Source organism: Diospyros lotus, chromosome 15 (assembly GCF_014633365.1).
Source record: "Diospyros lotus cultivar Yz01 chromosome 15, ASM1463336v1, whole genome shotgun sequence".
In the NCBI taxonomy this organism is placed as follows: Eukaryota; Viridiplantae; Streptophyta; class Magnoliopsida; order Ericales; family Ebenaceae; genus Diospyros; species Diospyros lotus.
The window spans coordinates 17586086-17607077 of record NC_068352.1 but is presented as its reverse complement, the minus strand read 5'-3'; the positions used below and the strand labels follow the sequence as shown (position 1 = coordinate 17607077).

The window sequence follows — 20992 nt, the reverse complement described above, 5'->3', positions numbered from 1 at the left end:
AATCATAAACCTTATGAGAGGGGGGGTATTTATACTTGAGGTTTACCCCCCCCCCCCCCCAAGGCAAATGTTAGGCACAAAATTAGGCATAATTAGGTAGCCTCACATTAGCTTAACGTTAGGCACAATGTTAGGTAGCCTAACAAATTAGGCTGGAACCAACAATTCTGAATATGGAGGACAGTGCTTCTCCAAATCCTGCTCCAATTTTGCTAGGAAGGCCTTTTCTAAAAACAAGGACAAAGATTGATGTTCATGATGGTACCCTTACTATGGAGTTCGATGGGGAGATTGTAACATTTAAGATATTTGAGGACAGAAGGTACCCTAATGATATTCAGTCTGCATTTTCTATTGATGTGGTTAATGTTTTTGCACAAGAGATTTTTAAGTTGAGACATGAGGAAAAGACAAAGGTAAAGATAAAGGACAAGAAAATCAAATCTAATGCCCATCTTTTTGCAGTACTCATCAAAAGAACCACTGTATTCGCCAGCATGGGCTCCGCTTAATTGTTTTCGTCATTATTCTCCTTGCTCTTAGGCTAGAGGGGAAGAATTGTTGGGTTCCAGCCTAATTTGTTAGGCTACCTAACATTGTGCCTAATATTAGCTTACCAAATTGTGCCTAATTTTTGGGCCTAACTTATGCTATTGGGGGGTGGTTAGGCTCAAGTATAAATACTCCCCTCTCATAAGGTTTTGATCATCCATTCCAAATGTGAGATCCAAGAAGAGAGGCAAGGAAACAAAGGCTTCAAAGTGAGGGTGTTTTGTGAGTGTCACTATATTGTTGTATCACTTGAAAGAGAGTAGAGTGTGTGAGGATATTTTGTAATTATCAAGGTCCTTTTGGGAAAATAGGACAGAGATTTGAACAATCGCGGAAGCTTTTCAGAGTCACCTTTTCCCACCACCTAATAGAACACAAGCAAAAAATACAAGAAACATAAATTTAATGTGGAAAACCCTCAAAAAGCATAAATTAGGCCCAAAATTAGGCATAATTTGGTAGCCTAACATTAGGCACAATGTTAGGTAGCCTAACAAATTAGGCTGGAACCCAACAATTCTCCCCCTATCTTCGGTGATGAAAATTTCGGATTGCGAAGACGAAGCTTGAAATCTTCTCATCTATTCGTTCAAAACAGCACCCTTAACAAGTTACATCATCACTGCACCATTAGAAGCGGAGTTACAAAGAGACATTTTGAATGTCTCCCAAGAGTCTGGTAAAGTACTGAGCAACCATAAAACTTGAATCTCATCATCAAACTTTACACTCATAGAAGACAACTGCTGCAAAATTCCTTGAAAATCACTCAAGTGATCGGAGATAGTATTATCTTCCTTATAGTGTAAATTCATCATCTTCTTAATCAAGAAGAGCTTGTTGTTGTCGGTGTTTTGAGCATATAGAGATTCAAGTTTCTCTCACAACGATTTTTGCATGCGTCTCATCACAAATATGATCGAACACGTTGTCATCTCTCCATTGCCGAATAAAATCACATACTTGGGCATGTTCGAATTCCCACTCTTCATCGGTTTTCGATTCAGGCTTTTGTGTAGCAAATACCGGTAGATGCCAACATTTCACATAAAGGAGATCTTTCATTTTTCCCCTCCATACGTGATAATTGGTTCCATTCAGACTAATCATTCTGCTTGTACTAGCTTTCATCAGGATTTCACTATTCATTATGAATAGTAACCATATATTGAAATAGTGTATGTACGTGAATAGTACACTAGGTAAGTTCCCATGAAAGAGAGGTGGGTCACAAACGAACACACTTAAGTATCAAGTTTTTCCTTAGCCAGAACTTTTCTAGACATGCAATTCGACTACACCACACTTAAATCCAATAACCAGACATGCAAGAATGATACTTTTAGCCAAGACAATTCTTTTCTGATGTGGAAGATCGAACAATGTTGCGATCATAGAGTATACTAGGAATTTCCTAAAAAGACTTGTACTTTCGTAACCAATAGCTCTAATACCACTTTTTGGGAAAATAGGACAGACATTTAAATAATCGCGGAAGCTTTTCAGAATCACCTTTTCCCACCACCTAATAGAACTTAAGCAGAAAATACTAGAGGCAGAAATTTAATGTGGAAAACCCTCCAATATTGAGGGAATAATCACGGGGCAAGTTCCGAGCAATATTCCACTGTAATGAGGATAATTACAAAAAATCCTCACACACTCTACTCTCTTTCAAGTGATACAATAATATAGTGACACTCACAAATCACCCTTACTTTGAAGCCTTTGCTTCCTTGCCTCTCTTCTCTAACTTGAACTTGAATGCTCAAGCTTTGGATCTCACATTTGGAATGGATCATAAAATCATCTGAGAGGGGGGTATTTATACTTGAGGCTGAGCCCCCCTCAAGGCAAGTTTTAGGTACAAAATTAGGCACAGTTAGGTAGCCTCACATTAGCCTAACATTTGGCACAATGTTAGGTAGTCTAATAAATTAGGTTGGAACCAATAATTCTCCCCCTTCGGCCTATGAGTAAGGAGAATAACAACGGAAACAATTAAGCAGAGTCCATGCCGGCCAACCTGGCACTTAGTTGCAGCTTCTCCCGAGTTACAACCTTTGTCATCATGTCAAATTTCTCAAGCTTTAGATCCAAGCTAACTGTTAAACCCACTATTGCTCTAGAGCTGATTTTGACAACCGGAGAGAAAAATCTCATCAAAATCAATCCCTCGCTTTTGTCCAAAACCTTTCACGACTAAGTGAGCTTCTAGCTTGTTACAATCTCTCTTAAGCTTGAACACCAATTTGTTCTTTAAGGTTTCTTGCCTTTCGAAAGTTCCATAAGCTCATAAGTATTATTTTTCTGCAGGGAATCCATCTCGTCCTGCATGACTCTCATTCACTGGGTTTTATGCTTATGAGTTTGAACTTCATCAAAGCTTTCTAGCTCCCCCTCATCCGTAAGAAGGATATACTCTAAACTAGAGTACCTAGAAGAAGGTCGCCGCTCTCTCTTTGATCTTCTAAGCGGTGGTGGAGGGGGTTGCTCCCCTTGCTCAACAACCTCATCATCATTTCTTGCATCATCTGCCCCTGGCTGGCCATCAGTCTGATTATCACCTTGAGTACCATTGTCAACTGGATTGGGCAAGTTCACCACAGGAACTGGATTTAGATCAACCAAGCCTTCATTGCCACTAGACACTTTCTTCTCAGCCTTTTCAATATCATCAATGGTTTGATCTTCCATGAATACTACATCGCGACTTCGAACGAGTTTCTTCTCAATCGGGTCATACAATTTGTAGCCAAATTCATCAAGACCATAACCGATAGAGATGCACTGTCATGTCTTAGCATCAAGCTTTGACCTCTCATCCTTTGGAATGTGAACAAACGCCTTACATCCGAAAACTCGTAGATGATCATAAGAGACTTCTCTACCATACCAAACTTTGTTCGGGACATTACCATTTAGAGCAACTGCTGAAAATAGGTTGATAACATGTACTGTTGTAAGCAAAGCCTCCCCCAAAAAAGATTTTGACAATTTTGCTTCTGAAAGCAAACATTTGACTCTCTTTATTAGGGTACGGTTCATCCTTTCAGCCAGACCGTTCAACTATGGAGTCTTTGGAGATGTCTTTTGATGTCTAATGCCCATCTTTCTGCAGTACTCATCTAAAGGACCATTGTATTCGCCTCCATTGTCAGTACGAATACACTTCAACTTCTTACTAGTTTTTTTTTTCAATAGAAACATGAAATTGCTTGAAAACATCAAGCACTTGATCTTTGGTTTTCAAAATATAAGCCCAAAGCTTCTTTGAATGATCATCAATAAACGTCACAAAATAAAATCCGCCACTAAAGGATTTTACCTTCAAGGGACCACAAACATCGGAATACACCAACTCTAGCAAATCCGATTGTCTTGAAGGAGAGTGACTCTTGAAAGCAACTCTGTTTTGCTTCCCGACCATGCAATGCACACATTTCTTCAAATTTGCTCTCTTTACGCCCGAGAGCATATCCTTCTTGGCCAAACAGTTTAACCCTTTCTCACTTATGTGGCTAAGTTTCTTATGCCACATCTCGACTGTCTTCTCATCTTCCACAGCATTTAACAGAGTCACCAGCAATGTTAGCTTGTGTCACATACAAGCTAGGACTTTTCTCTCGTAGAGCCACAACCAAAGAACCTTTTGTAAGTTTCCACTGTCCATTACCAAAGGTGTTGCAATAGCCCTCATCGTCAAGCCTTCTCACTGAGATTAGATTAAAGCGAATATCAAGCACATGCCTAACATCCTTGAGAATCAGCCGTGCTCCTTTATTGGTCTCCAAGTGGATATCTCCCATGCCAACAACCTTTGAATAATTCTCATTACCCATCTTTACCACCCCAAAATTACCGAGCGTATAAGATGAAAAGAGTTCCTTCTTTAATGTAACATGTAAGGCAACTCCACTATCAATGACCCAGCTTGTCTCTTGACAGGCAAAATTAATGACCTCCTTATCACAAACTATGACAAGGTTAGCAGCGACAACTATATCGCTGTGGTCACGATCTTTCTTTTCTTCGTTGCCCTTTTTCATATCTTTCTTGAACTGGAAACACTTCTTTTTAATGTGTCACAGTTTGCCACAATAGTGACACTCGACATTTTTGTAATTAGGCCTTAACTTGCTTCGACCTTTATCTTTACCTTTTGGACCTTTGCTTTTACTAATTGTTGGTTCCAACCTAATTTGTTAGGCTACCTAACATTGTGCCTAGTGTTGGGCTAATGTGAGGCTACCTAATTTTGTGCTAACATTTGTCTTGGGGGGGGGGGTTAAGCCTCAAGTATAAATACCCCCCCTCTCATAAAGTTTTATGATCCATTCCAAATGTGAGATCCAAAACTTGAGCATTCAAGTTCAAGTTAGAGAAGAGAGGCAAGGAAACAAAGGCTTCAAAGTGAGGGTGTTTTGTGAGTGCCACTATATTGTTGTATCACTTGAAAGAGAGTAGAGTGTGTGAGGATATTTTGTAATTATTCTTATTATAGTGGAATATTGCTCGGAGCTTGTTCCGTTGTTTTTCCCTCAATATTGGAGGGTGTTTCACATTAAATTTTTGCCTCCTATATTTTCTGCTTGCGTTCTATTAGGTGGTGGGAAAAGGTGATTCTGAGAAGCTTCCACGATTGTTCAAGTTTATGTCCTATTTTCCCAACAAGTGGTATCAGAGCTATTGGTTACGAAAGTATAATTCTTTTCAGGAAATTCTTAGTATGTTCTGTGGTCGCAACATTGTTTGATCTTCCACATCAGAAAAGAATTGTCTTGGCTAAAAGCATCTTTCTTGTATGTTTGGTTATTGGATTTAAGTGTGGTGTAGTCGAATTGCATATTTAGGAAAGTTCTGGCTAAGAAAAGACTTGATACTTAAGTGTGTTCGTTTGTGACCCACCTCTCTTTTATGAGAACTTACCTAGTGTACTATTCACGTCAGTGTTCTAAAAGGCGCTAGGCGCTAGTCGGGCACCCGACTGGGGCCTAGCGCCTAGGCGGCGACTTGGAAAATAGTGTTTTTTTTTTAAATTTTTTGATGCAATTTGATATCAAGTAAACCAAAGTTGGAATAATAAGTGAAATAATGAATTTAAACATTAAAAAACTTTAAAAACAAACTGTTGTAGATTAGTACTGAGGTCAAGATGACAAAAATAACAATAATACAACATAAACATTAAAACATATATGAAGAATCTAAGTAATATCTAGTTATCTTAGTGGATTTCTTCTTCTTCCTCTCCATATTCTTCTAGCACACGATCTTCATCAGACTCAAAATCAAATTCATGATGCTCTTGTTCATCTTCTTCTTCTGATTGAAAATCATCTTCATGAAGTTCTCTCATCCTAAAACTTCTTCGAGGTTGAAGCATGTCGTCTGCTCCAGAAGCTTCACCAACCATTTCCCAAGTGAGCCCCATACCAGGCTCAATTTCTTCATCATCTTCTCCATCAACGATCCATCCTTGTGCATTACTAGCATCACTAGCAACTAGCACATCAACATTCCTCTCCTTCTCCCTTTTTTGCTTGTTCATCAGTTTTGCATTAAATTGGACAAAGACTAGATTGTTCAATCGATTAACATCTAGTCTATTTCTTTTCTTCGTATGTATCTATATGAAGAAAATGAAAGCAATATCAATAATTCAATATAAATGATAGATAACTAATTGATTAAAATATTGAAAACACTTTAAAATATGCACTAACCCCTTCAAAAATACTCCAATTTCTTTCACAACCGGATGAACTACTAGTTAATGAGAGGATCCTTCTCGCCATTCGTTGGAAGTTTGGTGTTTGATTTCCATAAGTCATCCACCATTTAACTACATAGGTTAAACAAATTTGAAATTTATACACTAAACTAATATACGATAGAAACTAAAAAAAAAAAAAGTCCTACGGATTAAAGAAAGGAATTTTATACCTGGGTTATAATTATCATCATTTGTTGCACACCCTTGAATTGCCCATGACTTTCCAAAAACTCCTCATTTGCAAGTATATTTTGGCAACTCAACATTTAAAATATGCCCTTGCATGCGATCATCACCATAAAAAAACATCTCCACAGCATTAAAAAAACCCATCCATCAGTTCATTATCAAATTGCATATCCATATCTTTGAACAAATAATATGGATTCAAAAGGTAAGCCGCAAAATGCAATGAACTATCTAGCCTATCTTTCACTCTTGCATCAATAATTTCCATAATAGGCAAATAGTTCTTTTCAAGATTGTTTAGGGCCTCCTTAATATCCTTTTTTGCCTGATTAATCTCTCCATATAAAAAGCCCATAGAAGGCTTCTTATCTGCATCAACAATTCGAAGCACCTTCACCAAAGGTGCAAAAACCTTAAGACATATAGTCACACCATTCCAGAAAGCAATGCTTAACACAGTTGCATAGGCTGCTTTCCCTTTAACAGTCTTTGACCTCTTGCACTCCTCCCACTCAGAGCTAGTAAACATTGCCCTCAATTGGCTCTTTTTCTCCATTAAACTTTGTAGAGTAAGGAAAGAAGAAGCAAATCTAGTGACACCCGGTCTCACTATATCCCTCTTCTTTGTAAATGACCTCATTAAGGATAAGGTCTTATGATGTGCATAAATAAAGATTGTCAAACTCTTGGCTTGATCAATGACTTTTTTGTAACTTGGCAGTTTTCCAATGCTTTCAAGCATTAAATTGATGGTGTGAGTAGCACATGATGTCCAAAAGATATTGGGTCTCTTCACCTTCAATAACTTTGCCGCTCCCATATTGTTGGCAGCATTGTCAGTTATCACTTGGACAACATTTTGTGGCCCAACTTGCTCAATGCATTTGTCCACATACTCAAAAATGAGTTCACTTGTATGTGCCTCCTCTGAAGATTCTTTAGAAGAAAGGAAAGCAGTACCTGCATTAGAATTAACACATAAGTTCATGATGCTCCTTCTTTTTCTATCACTCCAAGCATCTGTCATAATGGAGCACCCATTTCTTGCCCACTCTTCTTCATGCTTCTTTAACAAACCTTTCATCCTGTCAACTTCCCCCTTTAGCAACGTTTCCCTCAACTGGTATTGACTAGGAGGATTGAAACTTGGCCCAAATTGACCAACTGCCTCAACAAACAACTTGAAACTGTCATTATCAATGGCATTGAAAGGAATACCGTGCTCATAGACCCACCTAGCACAATATTCACGGACTGTTTGTGTCCTCTCTTTAAAGAGTGCTTCATTGATATTTTGTTGTCTTTGTGTCATTTTTACACTTGAACCAGCTTCAGGGCTGATGGAGTTTGCAAATTTATCCATAGGGCCAAGTGTGCGGGGTGGGTTATTACTCCCTAATTCTTGCAATTCATCATCGCCATTCCCTTCCCCCTTTTTAGAAATATTGACTGTTGATCTCATCAGATCTTCTTCCTTTTTCTTATTCTTCTTTTTATTCCTTGCCTCCTCAATTGCATTCTTGCATTTGTCTCTATCATCTGGAGAAGCTTTTGGACATGCAGACACATTTCCAGAAATGTGGCCAATGTGTTCTTTAACTCGGTAAACACCGCCAGACATCACCTTACTGCATAACTTGCATTTGACTTTGTCCATATTCTTGGGATCAATTAGCATCCCATACTCCCACCCCACATCATTTGACTTCCTTTTAAGAATTGAGATGGTAGCGAACGATGCTTCCGTACTCCCCGTTCCAGACATCACTTAAACTGAACAAAATCAAATCTGAAAATCATGTGGAAGTCAAAATCAAATCTGAAAATCACGTGGAAGACAAAATCTGAAAATCAAATCTCAAAATCATTGCTAACAGCCTAACACAAATCTGAAAATCAAAGCTAACAACCTAACACAGGAACTTAACATTGCTAATAGCCTAACACAAATCTGAAACTGAAAATCAAAATCATGTGGAAGATAAAATCTAAAAATCAAATCTGAAAATCGCTAATAGCCTAACACAAATCTGAAAATCAAAGCTAACAGCCTAACACATGAACTTAACATTGCTAATGCTAACAGCCTAACAGATTCTAAGTAGAATCATAATCAGGATGATCTTTCCAATGGACTAAGAACTTTCAAACCTCTCCATCCCTGGTAAAATAATCAGCAAATAGCATTAATTTTATCTTTGTGCACTGAATTTACTGGTAAAGGTAATGTAATGTAAGTTTGGGTAATGAAGTCTAGTTTGTGTTAAGGAGGTTCAATAAGAATCAATGAAAGGATCATCAGGTGACTTATCAAGGAAAAGAAAAAAAGAGAGAGAGGCTAACACAAATCTGAAAATCAAAATCATGTGGAAGACAAAATCTAAACATTGCTAGTGAAAGACATGGTTAATAAATCTGAAAATCATAGATGATGGTTAATAAATAGTTTTAAATACATAGTACATACTGTTAGTGATGCTTGAAGGCGGCGGACTGAGAGAGAAAGGGGCTCGGCGGTGGCAGAACACAGAGGAGAGGCGGTCGGAGGCTGGTGAGAGAGGCAGTGCGGTGGCCGGTGAGAGAGGCGACCAGTAAGAGAGGCGACCAGAGAGGTTGCTCGATGAGAGAGGTGGTGCGGTGAGAGAGGCGGCCAGACAGGTTGTCGTTCCAGCGAGCAGCGGCGGCGGGTCCGGCGACGGCGAGGAGGGGAGCAACCGGCGACGCACCAAGATGAGACAACGAGAGGCGAGAGAGAGAGGAGGGGGGGGAAATCTGAAAACGAAATGAAATGTAAACCCTAAAAACGATCTACGCGCTTAGCTGAAGAAAAGTGTGGGGGGCGGAGGCCTAGGCGGTGGCCGCCTAGGGCTACGATTGGTGGCTAGGCGGCCGCCTCGGTCGCCTAGGCGCGCCTGGAACCGCCTAGTCGGGGGGCCGCCTAAATGGGCCGCCTCCCCCAAAAGCGTCGCGGTTGGCGGCCGCCCAGCCCGAGTTTTAGAACACTGATTCACGTACATACACTATTCCAATATACGGTTACTATTCACAATGAATAGTTAAAGCTTGATGGAAGCTAGTACAAGCAGAATGATTAGTCTGAATGGAACCAATTATCACGTATGGAGGGGAAAAATGAAAGATCTCCTTTATGTGAAATGTTGGCATCTACCGGTATTTACTATACAAAAGCCTGAATCGAAAACCGATGAAGAGTAGGAATTCGAACATGCCCAAGTATGTGATTTTATTCGGCAATGGAGAGATGACAACGTGTTCGATCATATTTGTGCTGAGACGCATGCAAAAATCGTTGTGAGAGAAACTTGAATCTCTATATGCTCAAAACACCAACAACAACAAGCTCTTCTTGATTAAGAAGATGATGAATTTACACTATAAGGAAGATAGTACTATCTCCGATCACTTGAGTGATTTTCAAGGAATTTTGCAGCAGTTGTCTTCTATGGGTGTAAAGTTTGATGATGAGATTCAAGTTTTATGGTTGCTCAGTACTTTACCAGACTCTTGGGAGACATTCAGAATGTCTCTTTGTAACTCCGCTTCTAATGGTGCAGTGATGATGTAACTTGTTAATGGTGCTGTTTTGAACGAATAGATGAGAAGATTTCAAGCTTCGTCTTCGCAATCCGAAATTTTCATCACCGAAGATAAGGGGAGAATTGTTGGGTTCCAGCCTAATTTGTTAAGCTACCTAACATTGTGCCTAATGTTAAGCTACCAAATTGTGCCTAATTTTGGGCCTAACTTATGCTTTTTGAGGGTTTTCTACATTAAATTTATGTCTCTTGTATTTTTTGCTTGTATTCTATTAGGTGGTGGGAAAAGATGATTCTGAGGAGCTTCGTGATTGTTCAAATCTCTATCCTATTTTCCCGAAAGGACCTTGATAATTACAAAATATCCTTACACACTCTACTCTCTTTCAAGTGATACAACATTATAATGACACTCACAAAACACCCTCACTTTGAAGCCTTTGCTTCCTTGTCTCTCTTCTTGGATCTCACATTTAAACCTTATGAGAGGGGGGTATTTATACTTGAGCCTTACCTCCTCCCTCCCCTAAAAAAAAGGCATAAGTTAAGCCCAAAAATTAAGCACAATTTGGTAAGCTAACATTAGGCACAATGTTAGGTAGCCTAACAAATTGGGCTGGAACCCAACAATTCTCCCCCCCCCCCCCAGCCTAAGAGTAAGGAGAATAATGACGGAAACAATTAGGCGGAGCCCATGTCGTCGAATACAGTGGTCCTTTTGATGAGTACTGTAGAAAGATGGGCATTAGATTTGATTTTCTTGTCCTTTATCTTTACATTTGTCTTTCCCTCATGTCTCAACTTAAAAATCTCTTGTGCAAAAATATTAACCACATCAATAGAAAATGCAGACTGAATATCATTAGGGTACCTTCTGTCCTCAAATTTCTTAAATGTCACAATCTCCCCATCGAACTCCATAGTAAGGGTACTATCATGAAAATCAATCTTTGTCCTTGCTGTTTTTAGAAAAGGCATTCCTAGCAAAATTGGAGCAGGATTTGAAGAAGCATTATCCTCTATATTCAGAATGTAAAAATCAGCATGAAAAATTAGCTCATTAACCTGCATCAAAACATCCTCAACTACCCCTTCAGGGTATGCATTAGAACGGTCAGCCAATTGAATTATTACACTTGTTTGTTTCAAAGGACCCAATTCAAAGATGCATAAATTGAATATGGCATGACATTTATGGATGCTCCTAAATCTAACATGGCACGTTCAATCTTAGAATTTCCAATCACACATGGAATAGTAAATGTACCTGGATCCTTACATTTTGGAGGTAACTTATGTTGAATTACTGCTAACACATTCTCTCCTACATTGATCTTTTCATCACCTCTTAGCCTTTTCTTTGTAGTACACAGTTCCTTAAGAAATTTTACATACCTTGGGACTTGCTTAATGGCATCAAATAAAGGAATGTTCACTTCTACCTTTCGGAAAGTCTCAAGGATATCCTTGTCTTGTTCTTCCTTTTTAGATTTAGATAACTTGCTAGGAAAAGGAAGAGGAATAGGTTTACAATAATTATGCACAATTGTTGGAGAGGTTACCTTTGAAGAGATCGTCTCATCATTTCCTGCCTCATCCTTTTGAGTCTTCTTGGCCAAATCTGCCGGATTTTGAACATGGGTGTTAATTTCTTTTCCATTTTGTAGAGTAATGGCACTTACATTTTCTCGAGGATTTACAACTGTTTGGGAAGGAAATTTCTCAGAACCTTGAGCTTCAAGCCTGCTCATTGATGTTGCCAGTTGACTGATTTGTTTTTCCAGATTCTGAATACTGCTTCTCGTCTCATGTTGAAACTGTTGTGTATTAGTAGCCAGTGCCTTAACAATTTCCTCAAGTGATGTATTTGAAGGCTGGGTTGCTTGTTTCTTGATTGGAATGGGGGTTGATATCGATTTTGGGCAGCTTGATTCCCATAGCTCAAATTCAGGTGGTCTCGCCAACTTGGGTTGTAGGAATTGGAATATGGATCATATTGTCGTTGAGGTTGCCCTGGAAAACCTCCAATGGCATTGGCTTGCTGGACTGGCTCTTCTTGCAAAGTTGGGCACATATCCGTAATATGAACAGTAACTGAGCAAATTCCCCATACCTTGATAGCTCGAACATTGTTTAATGCCATTTGTCTCACCAAAGAAGTTAAATTTGAAATTTGACGTTCAAGGCTAGAAGTATTTACCTCGTTAACTTTTCTTGGTGCATGATCCATTCTCGTCCCAAATTGTTGTGAATTGGCTGCCATATTGGAAATCAAATTCTTTGCAGCTTCTGGAGTCTTGTCCACCCATGCTCCTCCACTGGCAGCATCAATCATATTTCTATCCATTGATAACAAGCCCTCGTAAAAGTACTGGATTAGGAGTTGATTTGGGATTTGATGATGTGGACAACTTGCACACAACTTCTTGAAGCTTTCCCAATATTCATACAAGGTCTCTCCATTGTACTGTCGAATGCCATATATCTCTTTCCTTATGCTAGCCTGTTGTGAAGTAGGTAAATATTTTTCTAAAAAGAATCGCTTCATCTCATTCCAAGAGTTGATTGAACCTGAAGGATGGTTATACATCCAATCCTTAGCCAAATCAGCCAAGGAAAAGGGAAAAGCTCGTAGCTTCACTTGCTCCTTTGAAATGCCTTGTGGCCTTATGCTTGAACACACGACATGGAATTCCTTCAAATGCTTATGAGGATCCTCACCTGCAAGACCATGAAAAGTAGGCAACAAATGTATGAGTCCTGATTTTAATTCAAAAGCAACGTTTAAATTAGGGTACTCAATACACAAGGGTTGTTGATTCAAATAAGGAGCAGCTAACTCCTTCAAAGTTTTGTTATTTGCAGTCATGACTTCTTCTTCTCCTGAATTACTAGTTAATTTTGAAGCTGTATTGATGCTTGATGTTGATTCTCTCCTCAACTTGTGTATAGTTCTTTCAATTTTCGAGTCAAATTTCAATTCACCTTGACGAGAAGATCTGGTTATGAACCTAAAAACACACAAACTCACAAACAAAGGTAAAAACACAACTGACTATTATTAAAATTCATAAAAAAAAATACCAAATTTGATTATCATTAGTCCCTGGCAACGGTGCCAAAAACTTGATGCGTGTCGAATGCACCAAATAATAAAATTACTCTACTTATAATTAATAGTAATGACAAGTAAATATTGATCCACAGAGACTAGTAAATCAAATCTAATATCACAATTAAAAATAAAAGGAAAATGGGGGGATTTTAATGTTGTAGAATAATTCAAAAGAAATAGAATTAAGTAACAAACTTTAATTGAAGACAATATCGAGTCAAGGAAAAATTACTTACGATTGCAAATTGATCACTGATATCTAATAGATATATTTTTCTATAATCAAATATTTAACCAAAGATTGTCAACAAGCGAGACAAGTTTTACCTTCTCTAATTTAATTAATCTCGGCCCAGCACCCAAATTAATCCTTATCAATAAACCAATTGGTATTAAGCAATCCCCATGAATTTATTGATAGCATTACAAACTAAAGAAGGAGTTAAAGATGAATAATAATCGACAAACGTCAAATTATTTAATTCATTCTATGTTTCTCTTAAGTAGGTAACAAAAACTGGGATCATAATTGTTTTTCTTAATTGCTACTTCAATTGAACATCATAACAATTACGAATTATGGATTCAGTTTAGCTATAGACTACATAATTCAATCAATTAATAGGCCTTTTGAATTAATTAAATCATGCAATCATTAACATGAAATATAAAGAAGCACAGATATTTGAATAGGAAAATAAATAAGATTAAGAGCATGATCTCACAAACTTGCAAGTTGTAATGAAATTTCCTTGAATCGACTTATAGATCTTAGCCGAACATGATGAAAGAAGTGCAAAAACCTATAAGTATCTTCTTTTCTCTCTACATTTCTCTTCCTCTCAATCCATCTCCCTTTTATAGAGCATGGTTACAATTTTCAATCCAATTAGGTTGGGAAACATAATTAGGCTTCCTAACTTTATCAAATTAGGCTACCTAACTTAATTAGGCTACCAAATTCAAAGTCTTCCTTAGAATTCCAGCACATGTTTTAGTTGCTTGGCACATGATATTTAACTCCTTCTAGAAGTTAGAATAAGACTTCACAAATCATGCAAAACTAATTGATTTTACAGCTCTAGAATTCCAGCATATATTTCAGACCATTTTCGGATAGGAAAATGATTTTTCTTGACTTTGGTCCCTTCATAAAAATTGTAGCTTGAGATTTGTAGATGAATTTGGGCTTTTGAATCACCTCAATTGGACATCGGAAGCCTTAGATACGCCCTTTTTAATTTTCTGGTTCGAGCAGGAATTCTGCCTTGTAGTTTCGGATTTCTACACTGTTTTAAATGTAACGTTTGAAAACTCAAACGAAATTGGATTTTGGTCCATAATACCATTATGGAAAGATCAGAAAGTCTACTTCAAGTTCAGTGAAGAGAATGTTTTCATTCTAGAATTTCTTCCAAGTCAAAAACCTGCAAGAAGCTTAGAAGGTCATTATTAAAAATGCTGAATTTTTGGCTTTTAAACATAACTTACTAAAACTTTATCACTAATGTCTTATGCATAAAAGATTATCACAAATAAACACCATAAGACATAAAACATATTAAATAGACTAAATGTAAGGAGAATAAAATTATAAAATTATGATTTTATCATACAGGAATTGATCTAACAGAAGAATGTACAGAACTCCTACTCCTTGGTCTTTGTAGTGTTCTGTTGGTGAGAAGTCAACCATGGGGAGCAGTTCATGCATGAGACAAATGGAGTCTCAAGGGTAGCAAAAGAAGGCTGTATTTTTAGCTGGGAATAATAGGAAACATGAGGAGTTTGGCCAGAAGCCTTAGGCATGGGAAAAGAAGTTGGAAATGGGGATCAACCAATTGGACAAGGAAACAAGGAGTGTGGTGCATGATACGAGCAGGGAATTCAACCATATGTTACATTAGCAATTGCAGGAGTTTGCAATGATACTAACTAAGAAGTATCATTACAACTTTCCCACGGAATTCTTTGATGATTATCGTGGAAGTTCTAACCAAGAGGAGTCCCTTAAAATGGGGCAGCCTAAGGAGAGGTTTGGAGATCGGGGCTTGTCTAATGTGGTGGAAGAGTTCAATAAAATCAAGAGGTAGGGTCAGTGATGGAGTACTAATTGAGGTTTGAAGAGCTGATATCCTTGATGCTCGATCATAACCCCTATTTGACATAGGCCTAGTTCGTTTCAAGCTTCATAATTGGCTTGAACGAAGAGTTGAGGCCAATGGTGATGGTGCTTCGGCCCAAGACTCTCAAGCATGCTGCTGATAGTTCCAAGCTCCTTGAATTAACGTTGGAAGCACTGAAGAAGAAACAAAGAGATAGACATGCTGATGGAATAGCATGAGATCAGGCAAATCTGACTAAAGGACTAGCCATCGATGCGGATGATGGTGTTGGAGCCTTTCCTTGGATTTTGGACTTATCGAAATCTGAGGAACAATCAAATTTGGAACAAAATATGGATCCATTAAATAAGCTGAATATAAAACAAGCTGGAGCTGAGAATGGCAATGCTTGTAACATCTATCCTAGGCAAGGTCAAGATTGTGAAGGTCCACATGCAGTTGAAGAAGGTCTAATTGAACAATTAGGACCTGAACAATCTTATTTTGGTTATGTGGAAATTGATCCTAAGGCTGACGAACTTGGACTAGCATTAAGGAAGAAGCTTGAGGTTGAGAAAAGGCACTCTTTTGATGGGATTTTGATTCTGAAGTAGGTTGAGTCGTCCCTGACTTGGGTTAAAATAGGCAACGAGAAGGCAAAGACAGCACTAGCTGGAGGAAAGCTAAGGGGAATAGTTGAAGAAGCCGAAGGTTTTGTCGAAGGAAAGAATACTCTCGCTACACTGTAACGCCCCACTTTTCAAATATATAATAATGCTAAATACAAGCTAATATGGTATTCATTATATGCTAATAATGATCTCGGGCGCTATTGAAAACCCTTAATTAACGGAAGCACTGGATTGAACCTGTAAGCTTAACCAAAACTTAATAAAGGGGGTTTCTAATAGATTTCCTTCACAAGCACAAGTAATGCATATGACTTTCAATACTCCAGAAAAACACATGTCACTATAGGTACAACAACTGTAGGACAGTCACACACACTTCTTACAACCTTGAGTATTCTAGCTGCTATTTACAATACATCATTTGGATTACAATGGTACATAATGAAATAAAACCCAGAGCTAGCTGGAAAACCCAAAGCTAGCCAAGCATCACCTCTTTGCCCTTGCTCGAACTGGAACCTGGATCACCTGGCACGTCTAATATACTTGGGACGTCGAATATTCCAGGGGTATGAAACACCCGAGTTAGATTGTTACATCTAAGTGAGTGGTACAAGAAAAGAAATAATGCATGCAAGAGCAATATGCAGCTATGCCAGGAGATATGCAGAAACAAGTACGAAATCTCCTAAAATCATGTCAATATAAAACCTCTAATGTGGTAACAAGGTCAAGGGTTGCAATCACCCTCGCAGTCATCATGGTAGCTCACCGCAAGAGCACGAGATCCCTCGTGATGTCTCGCAATCATCAAGGTAGCTCACCGCAAGAGTATGAGATCTTGGCTCATCGCAAGAGCACGAGATCCCTCGTGATGTCCCAACAATTAGCCACATATACAACCATTTAGATGCGTATAAAATGGGCAAGATATGCTCATAGCAAGTAAACATGAGATGTCAGCCACCAACCATGACATGTTGTATGACAAAGCAGAAGGAATATGATATGCTAGCCCTAAGCCACATACGAAAGCCGTCATGGTCAAACTCGAAGCAACAAAGTAGAAAGGATATGCTCGAATCAAAGGAAACATAAGACGTAAGCAACAAACCATCCACAAATGAAACCAAGAGTGATAAAGAGGAAGAAAGAAGCATGCATAGACCACTCACCTTCAGGTTCACCGAAAAATACCGTTTACACGCAAATTGAAGCTGTTTATTGCCAAAACATGAGTTTTGGTAAGGTAAACATCAAATATTTTTACATGAAAGTGTGGGGATTGAAGTAAGGGTCATTGTTGCAAAATTTCAAGAAAACATGAGGTTACACGCGCCCCGGGAAGGGTCTCACGCGCAGCCCTCTGCTTTTGGCCAGCTTCCCTTTTTCCCATTCTTTCGGCCATAACTCGGTCGTTTTAACTCCGATTCGACCCCCGTTTTTTCCTATAGCTTTCTTTTTCCGTGCTTTACAGGATTATAAACTTAAATCGTACTTACCTCTGGGTTTTGGTGGCCTTTAGCATGCTTTACGATGTTGGCTCGGGAAACCCATCAAGGCTTTTCCTCCTTTGATTTCCGGCAACACTTCGACCTTTCAACACTTGTTTTCCTCTATTCAAACCCTTCCCCACCAAGCCTTATTTTATAGAAGTGTTCATCCAATCCCATTTCGCCATTTACTACTTCAAAATCATGACTAATCATTGCTTTTTCCATTTGGTGCCATGTGATTTGTCCAAGTGTAATCTTGAGATTAAGCTCCATCATGCTTATGCCACTTGTTGCCACAAGATTAGGCCACTTGGTATTTGAGATTTGAGTCTCATGATTGCTTTTCCAAGTGTCCCAACCCAATGGTGCCAAGTGTTATCTAGATTAGCCTTCATCATTACTTAGATTTTGAAAATTTAATTGTAATCACGACTCATCATTTCTCCACCGTGTAGCACATCCCCAAGGTGCCAAGTGTCTAAAAATCATCACTCATCATTGCTTCGCCATGTGGCACATCCACAATGTGCCAAGTGTCTCATTTTATAAACACATTTGGCCAATTATTTTTCACCACGTGTCTTGCCACCTCAAAGGAGTCATTATGCATCATCATGAGACCTTAGCTTAGCTTTCAAGTAACCCAATGGTTACTTCCCACATGTCCTTGAGGATAAGGTTTGGAGACTAAGCAAAGACTTGGAGAAGACTTGGACTTCAAGCAAAAACTTGGACTTGGACTTCAAAACGATCCAAAACTACATTTGATTGAAGTTTGAAATCCAAAGATATTTTAAAATTCATATCTTTTACACTAATTCCCAAGACTTTTGGTCGGTTGCACTTTTACCCAAAATTCAATACTTACGACTTTGCCCCTGGTTCAGAAATGAACTTTTGCCTCAGGCTTCAATAATCCCTTGAAAGGACCTATTTCCTCAAGTATCAGAACCAAATAGTCTCAGGCATTACATCATATTTGATTCTAAAAAAATCTCAGGCATTACATCCTTATCCTCGGCTAATCAAGTACATGCCCATTTATAATTTAGATGAGGAAGCAATAGCCCAAAAATTCCTTGGAGGGTTGAAGTTGGAAATTCAGCTAGCATTAAGCTCTTTAGGGGGATGCACTTATGCAGAGGTGGTTTCATAAGCCCTGACCATGGAAAGCAACCTCCACCGAATGAACGCCCTAAGGACGGAAATCCAGGAACCTAAGGACAAAAAACTTGGGAAAAAACATGATCTTGGGGTTCAAAAAGAAAATTTCAAAAACAAGGAGAACTGCCCCATATGCCAAAAATTTCATCCGGGAAAACCTTGTGAAAGAGGGAACCAAAGGTGCTATACCTGTGGAGGAAATGACCACATATCTCGAGATTGCTCGAAAGGACCCCTGTCTTTCAACTGTCGACTGGTCGGCCATTTCTCTAAGGATTGCCCACAAAGGAGAGAAGTCAGTTAATCTCGGACGAACGAAGGAGGCTGAGAGCCGCAGCAAGGTTGTGTGTTCTAGTTGACGGGAAAATGTGCTAATGACACTCGACGGTCGTGCAAGGTACCACGAATCCTCCTTAATGCGGTTGTGCAAGTGTTAGTCGGTCCCCAGTCAGCCTATTCACATCACCCAAGGAATGATGATAAATGTATCAACCTATAATTTGGCCAAAGAAAGTATGCCAAATAGTAAGTTAGGTAGTTGTGTGTTAATGTGTGTTAATTGTCACCTTGAGTATGGTTTGTGACTTTAAGGAATGTAATTAAGAATGAAAAGGAAGATATAACAAGACTACTCTAGACCTTGTTACGAATTTTTATGAGAAGTCAGTAATGATATTTGGGGTTAGCAAACGCACCTGTAACCCTTGTGAGTTGATGATTGAGGTGTTCAAATCATACTTAGATTAGTTTGTGATTGTATTTGTGGACCGATATTTGACTTGTTCTCCTCATGAGAATTCGAGTATGAGAAAGTGTTGGTACCAGGAGTGTGACTACTGCATCATGTGCTGAGTGGGCTCGGGGATTCGAAAGTTCGAGAAATGGGTGATGGAATGGTAATTGCATACGTAGGTCGGGATAAGTTGTAGCTATGAGTGGTAGGTTTTCCCCGATGTAGGCATGAGAGGTGTTGTGGCTTGCTTAGAAAATGTGTTTTCTCATAATAGCAAGCCATGGGATTGCGGTTCTCATACTTGGCCTTTGGGGAATGGACATTTTATTCTGGTTACCGACTTGACCTTCGGTTTGATATGCAGATTGTTGTACTCCCCAGGAATTGTGAGTAATTGGCTCTGATTTGATTATCCCGAATCTTACCTTAGTAATACAAGCTGATGCAGTAGTAGGCATGCTTTGGCGCACCTAGGAGAAGAGTTGGCCTTTGAAGAGGGAAAATTTTTCGAAGCCTTTGGGGATCGTGTAAGCTTGAGGTGCTTGTTCTCACATGGGACTTGGATGTGGGGTTACGGCAATAAATGGAGTTTGAAGGATTGCGATTGTGTGATCTAGTACCACCTTGGGAAAGTGAACGTGGTGGCTGATGCGGGAATGAGCCTGTTCTGTTGACCCGAGAGTGGGGATTAGTGGAGGTTTTTTTAGCCTGTGGCATAGGATGTGATTCCTGATGGAACATCTATTTCCGTCACTAGCCTGGTGATTCGCTCTCATCTGATGAACAGACTTGGCAAGCTATTTTAGAAGACTTGAAGGTATGGTCACGTGTTGAAAATTGGGACTGGGTCAAAAACCCTGACTGTGGATATTGGATGGAATTTATGTGCCTGATGCCAAGAGTTAAGGAAAATCATATTAAACGAGGCACACCAAGCCAGGTATGCTATCCACCCTGATGTGAGTCTTGAGGAATGAAATAATACCTCTTGGGGAAGGTGTTCTAGAGACACAATGATTTTGAGGAATGAGGTGGAATTTCGAGGACGAAATTTTCATTTAGGGGGGGGGGATGTAATATCCGAGATTTTTTTAGAATCAAATATGATGTAATGCCTGAGTCTATTTGGTTCTGATACTTGAGGAAATAGGTCATTTCAAGGGATTATTGAAGCCTGAGGCAAAAGTTCATTTCTGAGCCAAGGGCAAAGTCGTAATTATTGAATTTCGGGTAAAAGTGCAATTGACCAAAAGTCTTGGGAATTAGTGTAAAAGATATGAATTTTAAAATATTTTTGGATTTCAAACTTCAATCAAATGTAGTTTTGGATCGTTTTGAAGTCCAAGTCCAAGTTTTTGCTTGAAGTCTTTGTCTTCTCTAAGTCTTTGCTTAGTCTCCAAAGTCTCCAAACCTTATCCTCAAGGACATGTGGGAAGTAACTATTGGGTTACTTGAAAGCTAAGCTAAGGTCTCATGATGATGCATAATGACTCCTTTGAGGTGGCGAGACACGTGGTGAAAAATAATTGGCCAAATGTGTTTATAAAATGAGACACTTGGCACATTGTGGATGTGCCACATGGCGAAGCAATGATGGGTGATGATTTTTAGACACTTGGCACCTTGGGGATGTGCTACACGGTGGAGAAATGATGAGTCGTGATTACAATTAA

At 39.0% G+C, this 20992-nt stretch overlaps 1 protein-coding gene and 1 non-coding gene across 7 annotated transcripts in view; both read left to right on the top strand.

Moving 5' to 3' along the window:
• Positions 1–20992, top strand: part of LOC127792223 (actin-related protein 2/3 complex subunit 1A) — a 129136-nt gene that overhangs the window by 23415 nt on the left and 84729 nt on the right. The window lies entirely within an intron of this gene.
• LOC127792713 (small nucleolar RNA R71) lies at positions 12468–12574 on the top strand. The gene has a single exon (XR_008021185.1). It is a non-coding gene; the product is annotated as a small nucleolar RNA R71 (small nucleolar RNA).